The following is a 23,310-nucleotide window of genomic DNA, read 5'->3' as shown; positions in this document are numbered from 1 at the left end:
TTCTAAATTGCTGCATTCAAAGTCACGTAACTTTTTTTATTTTTTGATGTACAGAGCTCTATGAGGGCTTATTTTTTGCGAGACGAGCTGTAGATTTTATTGGTACCATTTTAGCGTATATACGATTTTTTTTGATCACTTTTATTGCGTTTTTAGTGAGGCAAAATGCTAAAAATGAGCATTTTGCCTCAGTTTTTTAGCTTTTTTTTTAGCGTTTTTTTCGGTGCACAGTCAAAAGCATGTGCAACTTATTGTACGCATCGTTACGGACGCGACAATACCAAATATGTGGGGTTTTATTTTTTTTTTTACCTTTTTTTTATGCTAATCTGAGAAAAAGCATAAAAAATGGTTTTTTTACTCTTTTTTTTTACATTTTTTTTAATTCATTTTTTAAATCTTTCTTTTTTTCACACTATTTGAGTCCCTCTGAGGGACTTTAACCACTGCCCTGATGATCGCTGGTATAAGGCATGGCAGAGCTACTGCTCTGCCATGCCTTATCGCTCATACAGCGATCTCAGGCATAGGCAATACAGGACGCCAGTGTCTGGCGTCCTGTTGCCATGGTGACAGGCCGGGCTCTCGCGATGACATCGCGAGTCCCGGCCGGAGACACAGAGGGAGCCGCGCTCCCGCTGTGAACTCTTCCCCTGCCGCGATCTACTTAGATCGCGGCAGGGAAGGGGTTAACAGTGGCGGGCGCATCTCTGATGCCCCCCCGCTGTTGCAGCGAGACGCCGGCTGTGACTGACAGCCTGCTCCCGCTGCGGGATAGCGCTGGATCATATGTGATCCCGCGCTATCTCCAGGACGTAAGTTTACGCCCTGTTGCGGGAAGTACCCCGCTCCCAGGACGTAAACTTACGCCCTGCAGCGGGAAGGGGTTAATGTCTGAAGATTGGACATACTCTTATTTTCTACAGTAAAAACCTTTTTCCCGCAGTGTGTATTGTCTGAAACTTTCCTTTAAGCCACATTATGCGATATCAACTTCATTGCTGAATTGCAAGTACCAGTGCTTGTTATAGGTGTTAATGATGTATTGGCGCGTACCTCTGAACTTAGAGACATCAGATTAGCATAGCATGCATGTAGCTGGCGCATTACAGTGCTGTACATAACTTTTAACTGTTGGATGTTTCTGAGAAATAAGCAGCGTATTCTTGTATTCCCTATTTGCTGACATGTGAATTAGCATCCGCCGAAATGTTAAGTTACACTTTGACTCACTTACCTACTAGCCAAACACTTGTAAAACCTTTAACACTGCGCTATACCATTTAAGCCCATATAAGGAGCGAAAGAAATGCAATTCCACTGTAGACGTTAATACGTTCTGAAGAGTTACGTACTTGGGCTGAAGCAGCATACTCGCAAAAGCACTGTGCGCTAACGTAATGGGCTTTATCCGTGTATTCCAGTGTTCATTCCTGGAAATTTGGGGGCAGCTGCGGCTGTCAGGTGAGTCGCTGCAGGGAACTGGGGAGAGCGGCCGGAAGAGTGTGAGAGAAAGTGCTCCCCTCCTTTCCTGAATGCTGTTCACTGCAGTTCCCTGCGCCGTGTCGCCAAATAAGTCTTCATGGACTACCACAGGCATACTCACAAATATTATTACAATCAAGCAATTTATTGTTTCTCAGACAGCGCGCTCAGGTTTAGTAACTACACAGAGCTATGTATCTCTTTCTGTAACACAGCTGAAAAGTAACGGCACAGGAAATAGAAAGAAAATATCGGCTTCTTCTATATCAGAATGCATACAAAATAACTAAATATTTCCAAGGTTTCCAAGTTGTAACGGCTCCTGCATTTTCTAAAAGCACTGCAAGTATCTCGCATTTGGCCAGGTAACGTGGTTTCATTGAACTTGTTTAGTGTTTAAAAGCCCCAAAAAATTAAAATAACGAAAATAAAAAAAAATTTAAAAAAAACATCCAAAGACCACGAATTAAAACATCAACACCGCAAATACAGCTTTCTAAAAGATACTCAATGTTGTATTAACGACTGGAAAAACAAACCTGGAGACGTAAATGTACAATGCTGCTTGCCACATGTTTATTAAAAGGTACAGCTGTTGCTTATATGACCATCCGTTTGGTCTGTAATACAGATTTTAAGGCAGACATCTCTACAGTAAGCATTGAATATGCACCAACAACACTGACATGGAGTTAAGGCAAATTGTTTTTTATTTACACTAGCTAAACATGTCGTTCAACATTTTGCTACAAATGTACGTAAAACATTTACGCCTATAAAGTACCCAAACAATTGGGCAATGCACATAAACATTTGAATAACACCACACAGTTGCATAGCGGTGGTGTGGCAACACTCCTAAAACAGAGGTTCATATCCAAAGTTTACAACACAGACTCGTTTTCCTTCCATATGGCTATTAGGCCTCAGTCAGATGGGCTTTTTTCCCGCGATTTGCGCATGTGTCTGGCGATTTTTAACAACCATTTCTTTGCAATGGTATCGGACACATGAGCGTTTTTTATGCGCTCGTCCGATATATTACAGAACAGAAATCGCAGTTCGCAACTACCTGCGAACCGCGATTCCTGTTCTCTTCTCCATATGTGCTCAATGGGGCCGGCGGCAGCAGCGCCAACCACATTGAGAACATATAGAAGACAAATCATTCTTCTCTGCCACAGCTGTAACAGCTGTGGCAGAGAAGAGCGATGTGTGCCCATTGAATTCAATGGAGCCGGCAAAAAAGGCCGCGGCATTGAAAGCAAGGGCCTGCCGGCGTGCGCGGGATGAATTGTTGGGAAGGGCTTAAATAGATAAGCCCTTCCCTGCAAGTCATCCAGAAATGTGTAAAAAAAAATTAAAACTATTTATGTACTCACCTTGTCCCGGCAGAGTTCAGAGCGGCCGGCCAGCAGTGGGTGTGAAGGGGGTGTTAGTCAGGCTTGCCCCTGATTGGCTCAGCGCTGAGCCAACCAGAGGCAAGTCCAAATCGCACCCCCTTCACACCCACTGCAGCCCGGCCGCTCTGAACTCTGTCTGCCGGGACATGGTGAGTATATATTTTTTGTGTTTTTCACACTTTTCGGGATGAATTGCAGGGAAGGGCTTATCTATTTAAGCCCTTCCCGACAATTCATCCTGCGCTCGCCCGCAGCGCATTGCTTTCAATAGAGCCACCTGTATTGCCGGCTCCATTGCCTTCAATGCGCTGGGCAGCTCCCGCGCGTTTCTAAGCAAACGTGCCTAGGACCAAATTTTCCTTTTTTTTTTTTTTTGGCCACAGCCACGCGATTTGCGGATACACATCCGTCATGCGATCCGCAAAACACGTGGAAAAACGCCCGTCTGGCTAAGGCCGTAAAGTGTATGTATTCCAATATATAAATGAAGGTGAAAGGCGTATTTTCAGTGATCCATAGGCATTCAAAAAACTAAACTGTCTAAATTTCAAGAATGGGAATGATCATTTTGAGCCACATTGTGAGCCTATGCTGTTTCTTGGGAAAATTGCCAAAAATACAACAACATTAATAAAACTATGACTGCTATGAACCATTGTAAACAGAACTTGCAGTGCATACATTTTACATTATACATTACGTTTGTGGCACAAATTGAACTACTACAGTCTAGTGCCAATGTGGATTTGCCTCCATTCTTCAAGGTCGGCCAGCCTTTCCAGAAGCGATTTAAGAACATTCTGTTGCGCTAGTACCATTCCAATACACTTTACAATTAGGTTCCGAAGATGATCTGACATTTCCGTGCATGGCCCAATACCTAAACCGTGTGAAAAGAGGGAACAAATACTTAAAAGTAATGTCCAGCTGACAAAGTAAATCGAAAATGTTTATGGCTTTGTGTCTTCAGATAAGAGTCGAGTGCATTGTAGTAAAATGTTTGACATTGTGTGTCAGTTAAACCTATTTTGGGGAAAAATGTAGCTGAAAAATGGTTGCCATTATGCATACCTTATCGTCGTGTCATTTTTTGTTTGTTACAGATCAATAACGCAACACATCTTCTGATCTCCAATGTAGCTGTCAACTGTCAAAAGTTATTACGGTCATATGTTCAATGCTTGGGGTGCTCCTACGTTACACCCGTTGTCAAAATCATTTTCATTATGACAGTTAAGTGCTTAGGTTCCTGCTTTCTGCATGGCACTACGCTTTCAAAAGTCTAGTATTTCTCTGCACATTTCCCATTCGTTAGTTTTAACTGTCAAACTGTATGCATTACTTTTCCTCTGTGTAGACACCTTGGAAATTAGCAGTAAGCACCCTCAAGCGTGATTGTATTCAGTTACACACCGACGTACCTTTTTTTTCCCCATTGTCAGAGGACTGCGTGACACTACAAGATTATAAGTAACCGAATGTTGTTTGCCGATATATATTTTTGAAAGAATATACTCTGTCGCATGCCTAATGTCGAGTACAGTATGGTACTAGATTGGTCAAGAGGAGAGTTTACCTAGTACACTGCATTCGCATACATATAAACTTGTGGTTGCACCGCCAAAAAAACCAAAAGGGGTTCACACACCAAAACACAACAAACAGCGTGGCAAGAAAAAGGTAGGTGTGTGACACGGTTTGCATTTTGGTTAGAGGTGGTTAAAATGCAGGATAAATGGAAACATAGCACGGCGACTGGCTAATATAACTCATTGTAGAAAAAAAGCTCCCACAAAAACCATTGAAATTAAATTAGTTTTCAAAAAAACAGGGGTCCATACTGCTGCAGCGCGCACAGCAGTCAACTATGTAAGTCGTTAAAATTACAAAAGGTAAGATTTTGCTTTGCAACATTTCAATGCTTTATTTCCATAACTATTATTAACTGTTTTATGTACACGCTACAGACCTAGTAAACCTTGTCCTGGCTCCATAATAAACCTTTACAACTATACCGATGGCCCAAGCTAATTTTTGCCCTGTTATGCTGGCCTCCCAGACAAATATGCACTATTAAAAAAAAAAGGTGCTTAGAATAATTAAGCAGATTATGTTTGTTAGCCAAGCAAATTTTGATTCATACATTCCTATTATTTAGGCAAATACTAGTATGAAAAGCGACTGGTGCTAATCAGTACGTCACAATTTGTGCGTTATACAGCAGTGTCGCATATATTTCGCAGCTTGGGTCACCCAATTTTTGGGTACAAGCAGAAGTTTGCCTTTGTTTTGTGTTACTACCGTTGCAAGTAGGGTGCAGCAAAATGTTTTCGCTAGGCTCTTTGTCTTGCTATAATGCTGCTCAATCAACAAAGCTATACAGCCACCACATATTCTATTCTGTCGTTGTGCTCATAATGGCAGCATTCTGTACGTTTTCACTCCCATAAACTAGAAAGCTCCTTCAACTGGGGTATGTAGCTAGCAAACCGAAATTTTGGACAAAGATGTGTAACAGTGCTGCAAGTGTGCTGGCCATAATGGGTCCCTGGCCTGCTCCGCCATTCGAGCAAAGCGCAAATTTCCAAAACTATTTTTCCTGCCGTAACGAGTTCAGCAGCTAATAATTTGGCACTTTGTTTTCAAACGTTGGCATCGCCGTTCATTAGTTAGTTAAATTTTGCTAACTGGCTTTTTTTTTGGTGTAAAACCATTTCCCCTTTGTCATTCTCCTTGAAGGTTCTTGAGGCAATGTCATCTAGCCTTTATGAGTGGCAAAATGGATCTTTATCTACTATATCGGCGCTACAGTAATGCATCAAAACACTCGATCGGTGTTTAACATGTAAGCAAAAGACAATGTAACGTGTCTCGGTGTGTTATGCGCACGGAAAGCCTGAGTTATAACTGATATATTTTGTTGCCTTGCCTATGGTACTGCGTTATTTCTTAAAGGGGTTGTCCCGCAAAAGCAAGTGGGTCTATACACTTCTGTATGGCCATATTAATGCACTTTGTAATATACATTGTGCATTAATTATGAGCCATACAGAAGTTATCAGAAATTTTTCACTTACCTGTTCCGTTGCTAGCGTCCCCGTCTCCATGGAGCCGTCTAATTTTCAGCGTCTAATGGCCAAATTAGACGCGCTTGCGCAGTCCGGGTCTTCTTCTTTTCTCAATGGGGCTCCGTGTAGCTCCGCCCCGTCACGTGCCGATTCCAGCCAATCAGGAGGCTGGAATCGGCAATGGACCGCACAGAAGCCCTGCGGTCCATGAAGACAGAGGATCCCGGCGGCCATCTTCAGCAGGTAAGTAAGAGGTCACCGGAGCGCGGGGATTCAGGTAAGCGCTGTGTGGTGTTCTTTTTTAACCCCTGCATCGGGGTTGTCTCGTGCCGAACGGGGGGCGGGTTGAAAAAAAAAAAACCCCGTTTCGGCGCGGGACAACCCCTTTAAGGGACCGGTCAATACGATGCAAGAGGGCTAGAAATATTGTAAATCTTTATAAGCAAAACGTTTTCTTTAGTGCCACAACATGATAGTGTTGCGTGAAGTAAGGAGCAGCATTGTGCTAACTTCATACGACTAGAGGAGTTGTGTTAAGTGTTGCATTACTTACCACCACATGACACAAAAGGGCCGTGTTCATTTACATTCAACGGACTATTGCAAGGGGAAAAGATGCAAGCGTGCCTCTCCGCCGAGTGTGTGTTATCTTCGGAAACCTGTGGTGATGTAGCCGTTGGAGATCCTTGATCTGTGGGGTAGAAAAAAAAGAAATTATCTATCAGTTTTTATGCGTTTTGTGGACAGTTGCTTACAATCCAAAACATTTACCTGCTTGTGGCCTTTTTTCCCCCTCCTTGCTGCATGTTTGTCTTTGCGGACAACTGCTCTACTTCCAGAGGGAATCTCTGTTGTCTTTTTCATCATATAGCGCGTTGAAGTTTTCCCTGTCAAAAAGTTTGAAGTAGTTAGATTGGCAAACGTGCAAAAGCAGTAGTCAGGCAATAATTGTGCCTTCAACAATGTCAAAACATACATTTTTGGACATCTGCAACCTTAAATACCATAAACCGTGTGTCCTGCAAATGGACGTTTCCACAAAGCAAAGCTAAGATGTGCACATAACACCTGTCTCCATTTACAGGAGTGCACTTCAGAACACATATTAGTGTGTACTGACATCGCATGCTTTTGCTGCTCACCTGTGCCAGTGAATGTGCTGCAGGATTGTGAAGGCGCGTGCCACTGCTTTGTAATTGTTATTTTTTTTTTCTTTTAGTCATGCTTGTGACGCGATGAAAAATTCCCTTGCACAAGCAAAACTGGGCAGCATTTATATGACAAGAAATAGGAGAATGCAAGCCGATAAGTTTCCAACCCCCCCCAAAAAAAAAAAAAATTATGCCGCCAACAGGCAAAATTCCAAGGTGAGAATGTGAATGCAAGCAGCTCTTAGCACGTCAGTTGTGTGTGTGCAATTAGGGGTTGTCCAAAATGACGCTATCCGTCGCTGTTCTTTGCCTTGGCAAATATTATGAGCAGGTTCTAAAACGCTGACAGTTCACTTCAAGAAGTGCGAAATGTTAGTTCAAAAGTTTGTTTAAACATGTCAGCGCAACTATTAACAATTAGCATTCATGTGGTGAGAAAAATTAATGAAATGTTAGTTCTTGCATCGCTGTTCACTAGTTGTAAGAATAATATTTGGACTAATTAACATGAACGTTAAGTATGCGACTGTTCGTGAAATGTTCGCTAAACTAAGGATTGCAGCATATTAACATGACATTAATGCTTGTCTGTAAGCAATATCGAAGGGCAGTGACAGTAGTTGTTCAGTGATATGCCGTTAACGTACCTTGTTTCTTTGTTTGTAGCTTGGAACGAAGGTGCTGGAGAGCAACTGGGCTTTTCAATTTCAGGTCGCTCCATTTCTTCTGGACCTGTCCCACTGTTCGCAACACTCCATACTTCTTGCGGAGGGCTCTTCTTACCTCCGCAATTATCTTTCTTTTATGCAGATACGGCTGCATGTATGGCCCATGATGTCCGTGGTAGTCCCGCGAATCCATGATACGGACTAGTGTCCAAACTTCTTGTGGCCCTAGAGCTGCAGTCCGGCGTGACATCGTGTCAGGGCGAGAGAGTGCACTAAAATGGCCGCTGTTGTCGTTTCCGTCAGATTTCCCGCCATAAAGTTGTGGCGCGAAGGAACGTTCAGTTGCAATACGCCTACTGGGCGGTGCCCGACGTCAGTTAAAGCTAGCTCCTGTTGCGCAAGCGAATAATCACATCCTTTGTTCGCTGGCCGGTACAGTAGAAACGATTCATGAATGTGATCTTTGGGAGCGTGAACTAGCGAATTTAACTTAATTCGTATGCTTAGTTGCGTGACACTGGGCATTTGCTAGAGCTGCCAATGGCTCGCAAGATTAAAAAAGAACCACACCTCCACGATTTTTCGGGATGCATATCGATGTAGCCACTGCAAACGCAACGTTATCCAAAATTTTTTGGCCTATGCAAAACTTTATGGATAACATAATGAGTTGCTGCCGCTGCGAAGCTCCACATTCGTTCATACTTGTCAAGTACTTGTTGCGAAACACAGCCAAGTGCGTTCGTTAATGTGTTCTCGCCACTTAGCTAATCAACGTGTGCATGACTGCTAGTCGACAGAATCATTTGCTCTGGAATTGTGAAGTGCACATATTAAGAACTCTGCAAAGTATGTCTGATTTTAGCAATGTTAGCGACTTTTTCAAACGCTTCCTTAAATTTTTCGCGCTTAGATGTCACTTTAATCACGTGAGGGGGCGGGCGAAATTTGCACCGGAAGCTCTAGAACTTTTGGCGGCAAAGCATTACAGGAAGTACGCAACCCTGCACCGGACACAGCTATTTTTCCCTCTGGACACCATCGCACATCACCATGGCCAAACGTATATCCCCATTGGGTAAGCGAGAACTCCGGACATTTGTCCATATTATGGACCGTCGTGATTACGACGGTCTGCATGGCCCCTACCTGCATCCAAATTCACATAAAAGGAGCATCCTGGCGGAAGTCGCACAAACCTTGGAATGCCGCTTTGGCACCACTCGCACACGCAAGCAGCTGCAAAAAAAATGGTGCGATTTAAAGGCCAAGGACCCGGGCGGACTTCGGAGGATTCGGAGACAGAACCGTCATCGTGAGCGAGGTAGGCCTATGCGTTATTGACTTACGTGTTAGGTCGATTTTTCGGCGAATGAAATAAGCACTTCGAATACTTTACAGCGGGTACGATTATAAGCAGCAACTTATTTCTTACAATCAATGCTTACATAGTCTATGTTTTAATTTGTATACTTGATTACAGTGCTCAAAAAATATACATGAGTTTAGCGTGGGATTGTGTCAGCTTAACACATTATTATGGAGGAAATTAAAGGGGTTGTCCCGCGCCGAAACGGGTTTGTTTTTTTTCAATAGCCCCCCGTTCGGTGCAAGACAAACCCGATGCAGGGGTTTAAAAAAAAAACCAGGCTAGTGCTTACCTGAATCCCTGCGCTCCGGTGACTTCTTACTTACCTTGCGAAGATGGCCGCCGGGATCTTCACCCTCGGTGGACCGCAGGGCTTCTGTGCGGTTCATTGCCGATTCCAGCCTCCTGATTGGCTGGAATCGGCACACGTGACGGGGCGGAGCTACGAGGAGCCGCTCTCCGGCACGAGCGGCCCCATTCAGAAGAAAGAAGACCGGACTGCGCAAGCGCGTCTAATCGGGCGATTAGACGCTGAAAATTAGACGGCAACATGGAGATGGGGACGCTAGCAACGGAGCAGGTAAGTGAATAACTTCTGTATGGCTCATAATTAATGCACAATGTACATTACAAAGTGCATTAATATGGCCATACAGAAGTGCTGAACCCCGCTTTGTTTCGCGGGACAACCCCTTTAATGCTGCAGCAATAACTAGAATGGTTGCAGAATGCAAAGTGCTGCGCTACATTAACGAGCATGTACTACCCGACAATAACAGCAGCAAACAGCTTTAGGAACGATGTATTAAAATGTGATTTGCTAGCTTTAAAAATGCAACCAACAAGTCAATTATATGGGTCTGGTTAAATGTTTTTGTTCTTAGACGTATATGTCCAAAACAAACCCCGCAAACCATAGCATTCTGCATCCGGGGTAGCCAATATGGCAGTTTTATAGCTTGTCGCCTTTCAAGTCTTGGTTCCCGACCACCCTTAAATAATTATACTGCGCAGCTTCTATGTAACCGCCATTGTCGGATTTTCATACGGCTGCATGTATAATGTATTACGTGTGGCAACCTTGTTTTTTATGTCTTCATTTGTATTTTTATAATTTCTTATTCCCAACTTGGCATTGTTAACAATAACAGTAACGTTAGCACAAATGATATGAAATAAACCAAACGGCTGAAAAGGGGAAATGCAAATACTGATCGTGTCTCAGAAACGTAACAATTCCAAAACTGGGTACTCCTCAGCTACGTCACACTAAAGTGTATGGTGTGTACCGTTAGTCATATGATTGTGCTGTTTATTGTAAAAACATACAGAACGGCGTTGTTCAAGAATAATACCGCCCTTCTGAATTGGATAAAACTTGTAACGTTATTATTTCCTTTTACTCCCGCCTACACCTATGCGTGTTTGTAGACAAGGCTGTAGTGCACCAAATGTGTTCATGCAGTGGGCTTCAGCATGCCCGGCATCAATGTTGCCTTACGATCGTATGTTATGATATTAATATGGGCTGCAATGTTACACAGCCATGCTGACAGGTGACGATTGTGTGAGTCACAAGTATGTCTAAAAGTTGTATGGAAGCTCGCAACAAATCCAAAAAGGGCAGACATTAACCAAGTAATCAGCAATTACTCTTAGTAAAGTTACTGAGACAAAGCATTTGGTTCTGATAAATGACACACATTGTTCATTATGCCCATACAGCTCGACGACAGCAACTTTCAGTGTGTCAAGAGGAGCAGAATCAACCTCGACGTAGAGGTGAGTGTGGAATATTTGCTGGGCTTTTCCTAATTCAGGTAAATTTTGATGCTCTGACACAAATGCTTATGCCTAAGCTGTAGTTGGGCAAAAAAATGTAGTGCACAAATTCCCTAAAGCTGTGCAATGCTTTTGTCACATAGTTATGCTACAAACAGGAGGCAGAGGAACACGGCAGGATCGTGTCATTGGGATGTCCAGCAGCCCTCCTCCTGAAGCTGAAGTGCTACGAATGGCACCACCCTCGGCAAGCAGTGCCAGCCCAGAAGGTATGCTATGCACTTGAGGCGTGTATTGTTGAACTTAAAGTAATATTGTATGAAAAATGTTACAACTTTTACGTCATTGCTAAGTGAATGAAATTGAACACTCATTTGTGTCGTGCGTTTATGCGATTTGCCAAACTGGTGTTAAGATACAGCAGTTTTAGAGAGCAAATCGAGCTTCTACAACCCATTATATAAAGTAAAGTACAGCAGTATGATCTATATAGTCATTAACAAACTCTGCATTCATTCCCACCGTCGACGTTATAGAAGGACTAGTGTTTGGTGAACAGAAGCATTGTACACCGCTACGTGCATGTTGTTTGCGGTACTATGCGTTTGGATGCCAAGGTTCAGAATTACACATTGCCCATTACCAACATTTATCTGTGTCAAATGTTTGCAGCACAAACTTGCAAGGGGCTAAACTACGGCTCCTAAACATGGGTGTAGCATTTATTTTGCAGCAATTATTTGCATTCAAAACAATACATACCTGTAATCTGTCTAAAGTACTACTGTTTTTACCTTATATCATCCACTAATGGGAAATTCGCTATTTTCATGCATGAAATTTTTTGCATACTATCCCAACATCCCTACTTGTCGCTAATGTTCAACATGTGAGTGTTGATGGCATGCAGGTAGCAAGATTGACAATACCATGACAGCATGATGTAATGTTTGTGCTGAAAGGTGTATAAAGTGCATGCACAACCCTTTTTTTTAATCGTTTTGGATGTTGAATGATAGCACAAGCGAACAATTCTTATAATACGGTTGTTGCACATTAGCTGACCTTTCAAGGTTGTAAAATCTGTAACGCTGAGCGTAACTTGCCACCAAATGAGATGGATGCGTTTTGTAGCATTGCTTTTCTACATTCCACATTTGGAAAGTTTCAGGGGAGATATGCTGCAATTTTTAGGCCCCTAACAGTTTTCACGCATGAAATTTGGAACAGAAGCTTTCCATAAAATATATGGTGCTGTTAATGCGCGTAAACTCGCCAAATAATATACATGCCTATGTACGTAGTGCGTTGGTGGACCCCTACGTATAATGTAAATCTTACATTTTGAACCTTTGTCATTTACTAATAAAAGATGCAGCTTTGCAAATGTGCACGTTCTGTTAGTCTCCCAAAAGCATACACAATCGCCTAAGGCCTTACTGCGACGGGCGTATTTTCGCACAATTTGTGGATCGCATGAAGGATATGCATCCGCAAGTCGCGTGAGTGGTGCCCGAAAATCTGCTCGTAGCCGCGTTCCATTATAAACGGGCCAGAGCTGTCCAGCACATTGCATTCAATGGAGCAGGCAATACAGCCGCTCCATTGAAAGCAATGCGCTGCGGGCGAGTGTGGGATGAATTGTCGGGAAGGGGTTAAATATATAAGCCCTTCCCTGCAATTCATCCAGAAATGTGTTAAAATAAAAAAAAATTGTATACTCACCTTTCCGCTGCAGCCGGAGTCCAGCCGCGGCCGCTGTCAGTTCTCCTGAACTGCTTCTCTGCACTATTCAGCCGGCGGGGCTTTAAAATCCCCGCCTGCTGAATGATCTGCCTCTGATTGGTCACAGCCCTGACCAATCAGAGGCAGGTTTCACTCACACACCCATTCATGAATTCATGAATGGGTGAGTGACTGCTGCCTCTCAGCGCTGAGCCAATCAGGGGCAGGTCTGACTCACATCCATTCATGAATTCATGAATGGGTGTGAGTGAGACATGCCTCTGATTGGCTCAGCGCTGAGCCAATCAGGGGGCAGGTCTGACTCACACCCCCTTCACACCCACTGCAGGACGGCCGCGCGGAACTCCGGCTGCCGGGAGCAGGTGAGTATATATATATTTTTTATTTTAACACTTTGCTGGATGAATTGCAGGGAAGGGCTTATCTATTTAAGCCCTTCCCGACAATTCATCCCGCGCACGCCGGCAGCCCATTTCTTTCAATGGAGTCGGCTGTATTGCCGGCTGCATTGAATTCAATGGGCAAACATCGTTCTTCTCTGCCACAGTTGTTACAGCTGTGGCAGAGAAGAATGATTTGTCTTCTATATGTTCTCAATGGGGTCGGCGCTGCTGCCGCCGGCCCCATTGAGCGCATATAGAGAAGAGAACAGGAATCGCAGATTGCAGATAGGTGCGATCTGCGATTTCTGTTCTATTAATTAAGTGTCCGATACCATTGCAAAGCAATGGTTTAAAAAATTTGCCGGCCGCATGCGCAAATCGTGTCTGACTAAGGCCTAAGCGTCAGTTTGTGCATTGCTACTAAAGGCAATGGTTTGCTATTGATATTTGTTTGTAACAAATAATAGTTGCACATGTTTCAGTAAGAAATTTTGTAACTACTATTGAAATATTAAACGTATTGCGTACTGCATAAATGTTGAGGGTCCTCATTGCGCAATGCATGCTTTTTTGGGAACTGATAGACTGTAAAAAGTGCAAAGAAGAGGTGAGCTTTATCATTACTTTGGTTCTACTTGTTGTATTATAGCAAATCCTTTGCCATTACAATTCTTTGTAACTCCCTATTGTTGCTCCTCTATTTCCCCTTCTTTCAGATCAACGGTTTAATACACACCACGAAACCGCAAGTACGGGTCAGGAGTTAATTCTCTCGTGCACGGCTGCCTTATTAGCCACTCAGCACCATGTTGCGGTGGCACTACAGAAGATGGCAGAGTTGGAGGCCTGGCGGCAGGAGACTATCGGCACCCATCTGTAGTTTTATTTATTTTTAGATCACCTAGTTAGTTACAGTTTTAATAATTGTTGTTTCATTTTAAGCCTAACAATGCGCACTATGCTGTGTTGGACATAATTTTATAAGGCACACCTACAGGCACAGTTGTGCTACAAATCCAGCAGTGCCTGACCGTTTAAAAACATGAAAATAAAACACCAGTTTGTTACGACGTGCAGTTTCTGTGCTATCTTTTTTTCCTTTCACCATTTTAATTTTTCTCCTCCTTCCCAACATTCACACAGGCTGCATTATTATGGCAGACTTAGGTCTGTAACGTATACTTTCAATTTAGATAGTAGGTTTAGAGATAGTACGGCGCTCTGAGTTCCGTAGCTAACCTGAGAGTTCAGTGGGATGACAACGTAAGGACTTAAACCGTTCCCAATTTGATGAAATGTCTTTACACCCATGACCCCTAGTGTGTAGACACTGTGCTTTTGTGGACATGCATTATTGCGCTAAACGATGGTCAAATGTAGAAATATTATTTGAGATGTGGACCATTTATTTGAAGATTGGTTGAGCGCACTGATTACGTTAAAATTAGCATTACAATGAATATGAAAGATGAGGTGGTGTTTTTTTGGCGCAAATATGAATGTAACATCCTGTAACCCCAACACAAAATGTAGTTTTGGTAGCATGCCAAAGTGGAGCAGTGCTAATGTGTGTTTTTTACAACTGTAGGAACTGCATGACTTGAGTTGGGATCAACACAGCAATATTAGTTGAAAATCGATGCTTATTAGAGTGACTAATGTGTATTTTGGCGGCAAGAAATAGTCTACATTGAGTTACAATATAGCATTTTAAGACCACAATCTAACGTCTAACAATTAATCATAGAAGCCATTTAATCCTTTTTTTTTGGGAACGACATGTGTCCTTACACAATTTTTTTTTGGTTTTAAAAATTTTGTTGGGGAGTTAAGCCGAAAGAAAAGAAGAGTGGGAAAATACCAACATTGTACAATAATAGGCAAAAAAAACCATGTGTTCTTAAATATGTCTGTTTAGGCATCGCCTTGAACTTTAAAGTAAGTAATCCTTGACATTTGTCTTTTAAGGGTGCAGTTGGTGCAAAACAATAGTAACAAATAACATTTACAGTAAAAGATGTGGATGGGAAACCAAAAACAAAACGATGTAACATAGAACTCTATGAACTGCTGCCAAACCCAATTCCTAGGAGAGTTGGAAAAAAACCCTAAAAGATTTAGCAACCATTAGGTCAATTTTTACAGCAAAAACCTACAGTATGCCGTGGCCATTGAAAATTGAATGTTACATTTTAGGTGTATGTGCCAATACACTCCACTACACATTCATTCAGAGTCTGAAGACAGTGTTAAAAAAAGGACGAGAGTATCACAAATGTTATGTGTGGTTGGCGTGACTATTATTGCAATTGCTTGTCAGCCAGTCGTGCAGAAGCAATGGAGTGTCCAATTGCTGAAAATGTTTTGCAACATAGCGCTGTTGTGGCCAATAAAGCAGGCCCTACTGCATATGTACAAAGGCCCAGCGTGCACATTGGCGTTGTATAACAATGCCAGACTACCACATCTAGAAATTTTTTCTTTATTGTCATTAGTTTGTGCAATGCATTGCTATGCTGCAGTTTCTGAAAACTGAAAAACTGTGCAGCTTTATTAAGCAAGCAGAAATATAAACATTACTTACAAAAATAGACAAGTACATGACAAAGTTACGTGTTTAGGAATCAAAACAACACTTTACGCTGCTTTTATTTGTTTTTTAGCACGGGTTTTTAGTAAAAAAGTTTTAAACAAAATATATAGTGATGAAATTTAGATTATGTCGTAATTACGAAATACAACTATCAAAATAATTGTAGAAATGCACCGTGGTTACAAAGTTCCCGTACAAATCCACAAACAATGACAGCACTACATATGTGCCCTCAAAGAAGTACATAGGTTGTTTCGCTGATAGCATAGGCAAGCATATAGTAGTCAGCAATAAACATTACGTAGCTGCATAATGAAAATGTTGGGCCACACGCAAATAATGATGGCACTACTGCAATGGTGATATGTTGAGTGGTGCCATTACTTTTGTGACTGTGCAATCCTGACAGTGATGGAACAGTGGCAATGTGTAGCTGTGAATGGGTGGATGATTGCACACAAAATAAGTTATGCGTGCAAATGCCGGCAGCAAACACTAGACCAAACTGCAACGAGAAAAGTGAGTCTTTAAAAAAAAAAAAAGAAGCCACAGCATATGCCCTTCATTAACATTGCTCTCCGCCTAGCAATGAATTAACAAAAACTGTGCCTAAGCGCCTAACATACGCTGGTAGTGTTAGGTTTCCCTATCCATGGGCTTGTTCTACTGGGCTTGGCAAATGCATCAAGATGGTTCATAGTCATTGATACAAAGAACATACAGTGTAGTAACATCTTGAAAAATGTTACACCAAGTGTACCGTTAGACTACAGTTGGCACAATGAGTGTGGCATGTTAAGTAATATGTAAGGCGCATAAACGTACCTGCATGGCCAAAGGAATACATCCCCATGTAGCTTTACCACCCCTCAACTGCATCTGCGTTTCAACTCAACGCCTAGTCGTGGGGCACATTTGCAAAGTTGCGTACCAGCTAATGACTATTACAAGAATATATATAACATGATAATGTCCAGTACAACTAGGGCTAGAAAGCAATTATTGCAATCATTGATAAATTGGTGCTGGATCATTTCCAAAGCAGGATTTTGTGAGTGGTGCATGAGTCTGGTCTTCATCAGTGGTGTAAAAAATCCCAACACTATATAAAAACAAATACACAATTAGGAACTCATCCACCTTTGTTATTGACCAAGCACGCCACTCGGCGACAAGCCCTTATTATGGTATAGTTTGAGCTATACTACATAATAAGAAGTGCATTAATAATAAGGATTATGGATAGCGCTTTGGCAAACAGCTAACAGTTTAGCTTTTACATTTGCCTTACTATACATACAGCTGTTGCGTTCGGCTACGTACTTAGCCATAGCTGAAAACCGAGGTATTAGTTCCATAATGAGCCACATAGCGCAATGCTGAGATATTTGTAGGCGGCCCGCAGCAGAGCGGCACTGTTGTGGAGCATTATGTTAAGCTCGCAACCCACATCAAGGATCCTCGGTGCTTGCAAGTCCCTAACTTTTGAGTACAAAATTGTCAATTGCGCTAAAAAAAAATTCAAGGTTTAGGCTTAAAAAAAAAATGCTGCAAGGGACGGGCTAATCAACTGCCTCCCTGTACATGGTCCAGCTGCCAGGGAACGTGTCCAAGCGGAGTTTGAAAAAAATCTGCAAATTGCTCACGCACTCGCACAGCAGACGGAGCAGCCCGTTGCGACTGCATTAGGCGAAGATGTCCGATTAGGTCATCTGAGTTACCCTCTGCAGCATCCCAAGCAACATTACAGCGCCTACAGTAATTATGCAGGACCACGGCTGCCTTAATTACAGCGCACACATGCACAGGCGCTAGTTGCATAGATGTGTGAAAGACACGCCAGCGACTGACTAGCAAGCCAAACGCACATTCTACGTAGCGCCTGGCACGTGTAGGGCGATAATTAAAAGCTTGCTTCCTGGTCGAGATGCCCCGACGAGCAAAGGGCCGCAGGACATGATTGGCAATGCCAAAAGCCTGATCAGCAACGAAAACAAAAGGCAGTTGCATATCTGGCATACCAGGAAGCGCACATGGTTCTGGCAGGGATAGCTGGGCAGCCGAAAGCCTCCTAGTCATTCTGGATGCGCTGAACATCAGCAGCACTTCCATAGGCCACAATGTCAACGATTCGAAAGCAGTAATTGCTGTCGGCTACGGCAAGAAGGACCACAGAAAAAAAATGCCGATAGTTGAAGTATCGGCACCCTGAGTTGGGGGGCTTTCGAACACGTATATGTTTGCCGTCCAGAGCCCCCAAGCAATTTGGAAAATTGGCCCTCTCCCAGAAGGCACTCGCAACTTCATGCCAATCTTGCTGTGATGGAGGAGCCATGACTATTGGAAGAAGGTACTCCCATATTGCATTGCATGTTTCCACAACGATTCTTCCTATCGTTGTACGGCCACGTTGAAAGGTGAATTTTAAGGATGCATATGAATTCCCAGTTGCCAGAAACCTATAAGACAAACAAACGAGAATGAAAAAAAAAAAGCATTCTGTACAGTAAAAAGGCTGTAAGTACACAAAGGTTCAAGCAAACGTTCCCTAATTGGCATTGCAAGTGTCCTGAAAAGTAGTAAAAAGCGAACACTACATTTACTGGTTCATAGATTCTATGATCAATTGCAGCGCTATCTACAATTGTTCAGTCACATTGCCACAAAATCCTATGTTTTTGTCCCAAAAAAGGGAAAAAATCACTTTGGACTGTTGATATGATGAGAAATAAAAACAAAGCACCAAAAAAAAAAAACACAAGCAGCTAGACAGTTATAATAATGGTTCCATTTCTTAATTTAGATAGAAACATAGGCCACTGCATAAGATCAGAATGCGATGTGCTATTGTAACTCAGTATAACATATCGTCATTTTGAATGTCGGCTATGAAAGATATAATAGTTAATGCAATGCGCTTGGGCCTTAGATAGTCAGGGATTAAGACTACACATGTCTGCAAGACCACTACTACACTGAACGCAATTAACATTACACATAACTGAAACAACTCTAAACACTGCATTTTATTGGTCACTTTGGTACTACTTAACAGTGGGACAGATTGATCCTTTTTAAACACCACATTGCAATTAACGGTGTGCATGGCAGACGTGATACCAAACTAAGCTTCTGCTTTTGTACTATCTTGAAGACACCAACATACAAGTATGCCTGGCATACCAATATGTACTGTACAGCATAGTAGTTTAACATGTGCAATACTCTGCCACATTACATGTAATAGCACTTCTGTTTACAAAAATAGCGGCAAATAAATAGAAAACCAAGTACTAACATGTGCTATTCGCGTGCCACCTTACAGCATTGAGGGATGCACTGTCAGCAATTACAAAATGTACAATCACGTCCAAAGCGTGGGAGTTACATGGAGCAAATATTTACCTTAGTGTTATGAGTAGCCTTTCTTCAGGTCGAATAGATTCTCGCATTGTAGTATCGTGATGTATTATCGAAGATTCTGTTCCACTCAGAAGCTCGTCAAAAGCTGTAACTGATAGTCAACAAAACAGTTGAAACTGTTCGGGATACTCTCGGAGAGCAGCATACATATCGATAAAATATCCTGAAGCGTGCGCTGCCTGCATAATCGGGTGAACCCAATATCGCCGCTCGTAACCCATTCTAGTAGCGGCGTTGGGCGCCAAACTCGGAGGAGCAGCTTCACTTGCGGCCACAATGCGCCGTCTTCTACGCCTGGAACAGAAGCGACGATGCACCAGCCATGTGATGGCTGCCTCTTCCCGTGTCACTGGAAACATTTTCATCCAGAACAAACTCTCACCTACACACAAGAACTCTCTTGTGGGTATAAAGTTCGGCAGATTAACAAACAGCTGTTCTTAAAAAGGTTTAACAATGCTCCGCCCAACAGCATTACTGCATTATTCGAAACAGCCGTGTGCCGCTAAATCGCTACACGACGTATTATCGTTGACGCTTCGACGCTCGTGTGCTCTGGCGACACACCGTTTAAAAAAATCGCCGAAAGATACGACCGTCGAAACGTTTTTACGACGCACACGCTGCAGCGCAAATACGACGACGCTCGTCTGCCCGCACCGTAAGCCTCAGGGTGTGGTTAACGATCACACCTATTCATGATGGACAGCGATAGTGACCATAGACGGCCTAACACCATACAGGTGAGGGGGTGTTCTTCTGTAGGTGGAGTTATGCTACCCTTTATATTCAGAAGGGCAGCCTCCTCTGGTCGTCTCCAGCATGGATCCTTGCACGGTCACATAGGATAAGCGGTATGGATGATACTTACCTCTTTCTTATATGGTTTTAATTTGTCCTGTGGTTTATGGTCAGTTTTATATTGTTAGTGACTATTCTCACTGTTTTTAGGCTTGAAAAAGGCCAGTTATTGGCCGAAACGTTGCCTGAACTTCCCCTATGGAATAAATATATATATATTTTTTCTGCACCAATTTCTGCTGCCATGACTCCATGAATCGGATACCGCACAGGTTGACTGTTCACAACCAGATCGTGGCTATTGCATTGATTTAAATTCTACGAGGTTCCTCCCTGTAGTGGTGTTTGTGCCACATTGCGAGTGCTGTGGGTCTCCACACGTTTGTAAGCCTGCACAGTCATGGCACACTGGTGCTTTTTCCTGATAGCAGCTGGTAAAGTCTAGGGCAGCAGTAGTGGTGCTGCTAGGGGGACATGACTGTGCTGCTAGGGGGACATGACTGTGGTCATGTCACAGTCCATGGGCTGCAAGAAATCCTCTACAAGGCGCATATTGTGCAGGCCTGCTCTAGGTTGTGTAAACGTGTAGGCTGTTGATGTCCCAGATGGCCTCATATGTTTTATTGATGATAAATCTGGTGGCCAGGCAGGAAGTGTGACAATGTTGTGGGGGCTCCTGTGACCACCGTGTGTGTGTGTGTGTGTCCGTGTCCGTCCGAGCATTATCCTGCTGGAAGCCGCCATGAGAGGAACACGTGTGACTGCAGGAGGTCCTGAACATATCGCTGAGCTGTCATTGTCTCTCATACCACTACTGGGGGTGAGCAACTGTCTAATGCAATGGCCCCCCAGACCATCACACTAGCTGTGGGGGTACTGTGCTGCTCTACAGCAAAGGCAGAAATGACACTCACCCCTAGATCTTTAGACACGAACACGGCCGCCGTCAGTGCCCAAACTAAACCTGGTTCCACTCCGCAGCAGTCCAGTTTTGCCATTCACGACACCACTGCAAACGGAGGCAACAGTGGATGGGCCTCAGACAGGGCATGTAATGGGTCCCAACATCTCCTAACAGTCTGGTCAGATGCTCTTCTCTACTGGTGGTGTCTTGTGGGTGTCCTAAGCCCAGTTACCTTGTGTGCCCTCACACATCCACTGGTCCCAACACCCCCTAATAGTCTGGTCAAATGCTCCTCTCTACTGGTGGTCTGTCGAGGGTCCTGAGCCCGGTCACCTTGTGTGCTCTCACACATCCACTGGTCCCAACACCTCCTAACAGTCTGGTCAGATGCTCTTCTCTACTGGTGGTGTGTTGTGGGGGTCCTGAGCCCGGCCACCTTGTGTGCCCTCACGCATCCACTGGTCCACAACACCTCCCAACAGTCTGATCAGACGCTCCTCTCTACTGGTGGTCTGTCAAGGGCATCCTGAGCCGGGGCATCTTGTGTACCCTCACACATCCACTGGTCCCAACACCCCCTAATAGTCTGGTCAAATGCTCCTCTCTACTGGTGGTCTGTCGAGGGTCCTGAGCCCGGTCACCTTGTGTGCTCTCACACATCCACTGGTCCCAACACCTCCTAACAGTCAGGTCAGATGCTCTTCTCTACTGGTGGTGTGTTGTGGGGGTCCTGAGCCCGGCCACCTTGTGTGCCCTCACGCATCCACTGGTCCACAACACCTCCCAACAGTCTGATCAGACGCTCCTCTCTACTGGTGGTCTGTCAAGGGCATCCTGAGCCGGGGCATCTTGTGTACCCTCACACATCCACTGGTCCCAATACCTCCTAACAGTCTGCTCAGACGCTCCTCTCTACTGGTGGTCTGTCGGGGGCGTCCTGAGCCCGCTCACCTTATGTGCCCTCATGCATCCACTGGTCCCAATGCTTCCTAACATTCTGGTCAGAATGGCCCAGGTGGCTAATTGTCAACATGACCATCCAACCTCTCGCATTCCAATAATGTAGTTTCTGAGAGCTTTTAGGACCTCCAGGCTGTTCATCTAATCATGCCACAATGCTAATAATTGGAAATCTGCCTGAGATGTAACTACATGCCAGGTTTTGCAGCAAAATGACAACTCCTTCTAGATGTTTGCTTGTTTTTACTACACTCTATGTAAAAAAAAAAAAAAAAAAAAAATCGAATGATCACAGATTCAAATCCCCTGTGGAAATTAAAGTCTGAAAAAAGTGTAATTAAGTGTTTTTAATTGGAAAAAAAATATTTCAGTTTAAAAAAAAAAAAATTCCTGTTTTTTTCATAAAATTCTAAACAATTTAAAGAACTGCACATAAATGTAATCACTGTGTACGTAAAAGTCACAACTATTAAAATATTATGTTATTTACCCCAAAACATTTTGAAGCCCATTTATAAAATGGTATGCCAGAATTGCATTTTTTTTCTAAAACATTTAAATAAACAGTGATCAAAAAGATGTATACACCCCTGAATAGTAATAACTACAGCTCACCCTACAAAAAAAACGCTAAAAAGGATGGGCAAATCAACCATATTTAGCTCCCTGGGTAACCAGTCTAAATTCTTGGGTAGCTTTTGATCTGCCAATGTTTGGACCAGCTAATAGTCAACCTTCCCCTCACTGCCCATTACACCCATTAGAGAACAGTGGCAAACCACACACCCAAAACATCAAAAGGAGTGCCAACGTCTCCCAAGTCCTAGCCAATCTGAGTGTGGGTTCTCATTAGCACCCATTATTCCTGTAATAATAATGGCCTTAGATCTGTGTCTGTCTTCTTCAAGAATTTAGAGTTACTTACTTACTACAATAGCCTGTTCTGTCAGATATAGTTATGGTGTGTCGCTCTTGATTGGTATTGATGTATTTTAGTCCTTCCAACGGGGTCATGCTCTAATGGTAACCAATGGTGCCCTTGTTATGTAGATATTTCATAATTGGCCTGGTGTTTAACACATAGCTTGCTCTGATTTCAATTTGCTAGTTAGGAGCTGGATAAAATGCTCAGCTGTCATTTCTTTCCTTCCTTCCTTCCTCCTAATTAGGCCAGACAACTCTATGCACTGTCTTAGCACTAGTGCTTGGCTAGTGGCTAGCCTGAATAATACGGGATCACTTCCAGCTGTATAAAGCCCATCCTCGTTTCTAGTTTTCCTATTCTTCCCTTTTCCTTTTTTGTTTTGCGACAGCGGCCTGGGTGATAAAACTGATTGTTACAGATTAGGAGTGTGGACCCACTGGAAAACCAACCAGCTTGGCCTAGACCAGTCCTGAGGTGGTTGGCAGCTGACTCCTACAGAAAGAGGGACTGTTACCAGGAAATGAGAGCTGAATCTGACCCTTGGCTACAAAGGAAATGGGAAGATTTCTACCTACAAGCAAGGCGATCACCGTAATAAGGATGGCCCTGCATTGGAACCTTGTGTCTGACTATCCCTGATGGGGTACCG

At 43.3% G+C, this 23,310-nt stretch overlaps 1 pseudogene; it reads right to left on the bottom strand.

The window, feature by feature from the left end:
- LOC136628742 (zinc finger protein 850-like) overlaps positions 1–23,310 on the bottom strand; it is a 101,282-nt pseudogene that overhangs the window by 25,641 nt on the left and 52,331 nt on the right.

The sequence above is a fragment of the Eleutherodactylus coqui genome, chromosome 5 (genome assembly GCF_035609145.1).
Source record: "Eleutherodactylus coqui strain aEleCoq1 chromosome 5, aEleCoq1.hap1, whole genome shotgun sequence".
Taxonomy (NCBI): Eukaryota; Metazoa; Chordata; class Amphibia; order Anura; family Eleutherodactylidae; genus Eleutherodactylus; species Eleutherodactylus coqui.
This window is presented reverse-complemented; position numbering and strand designations above follow the sequence as displayed.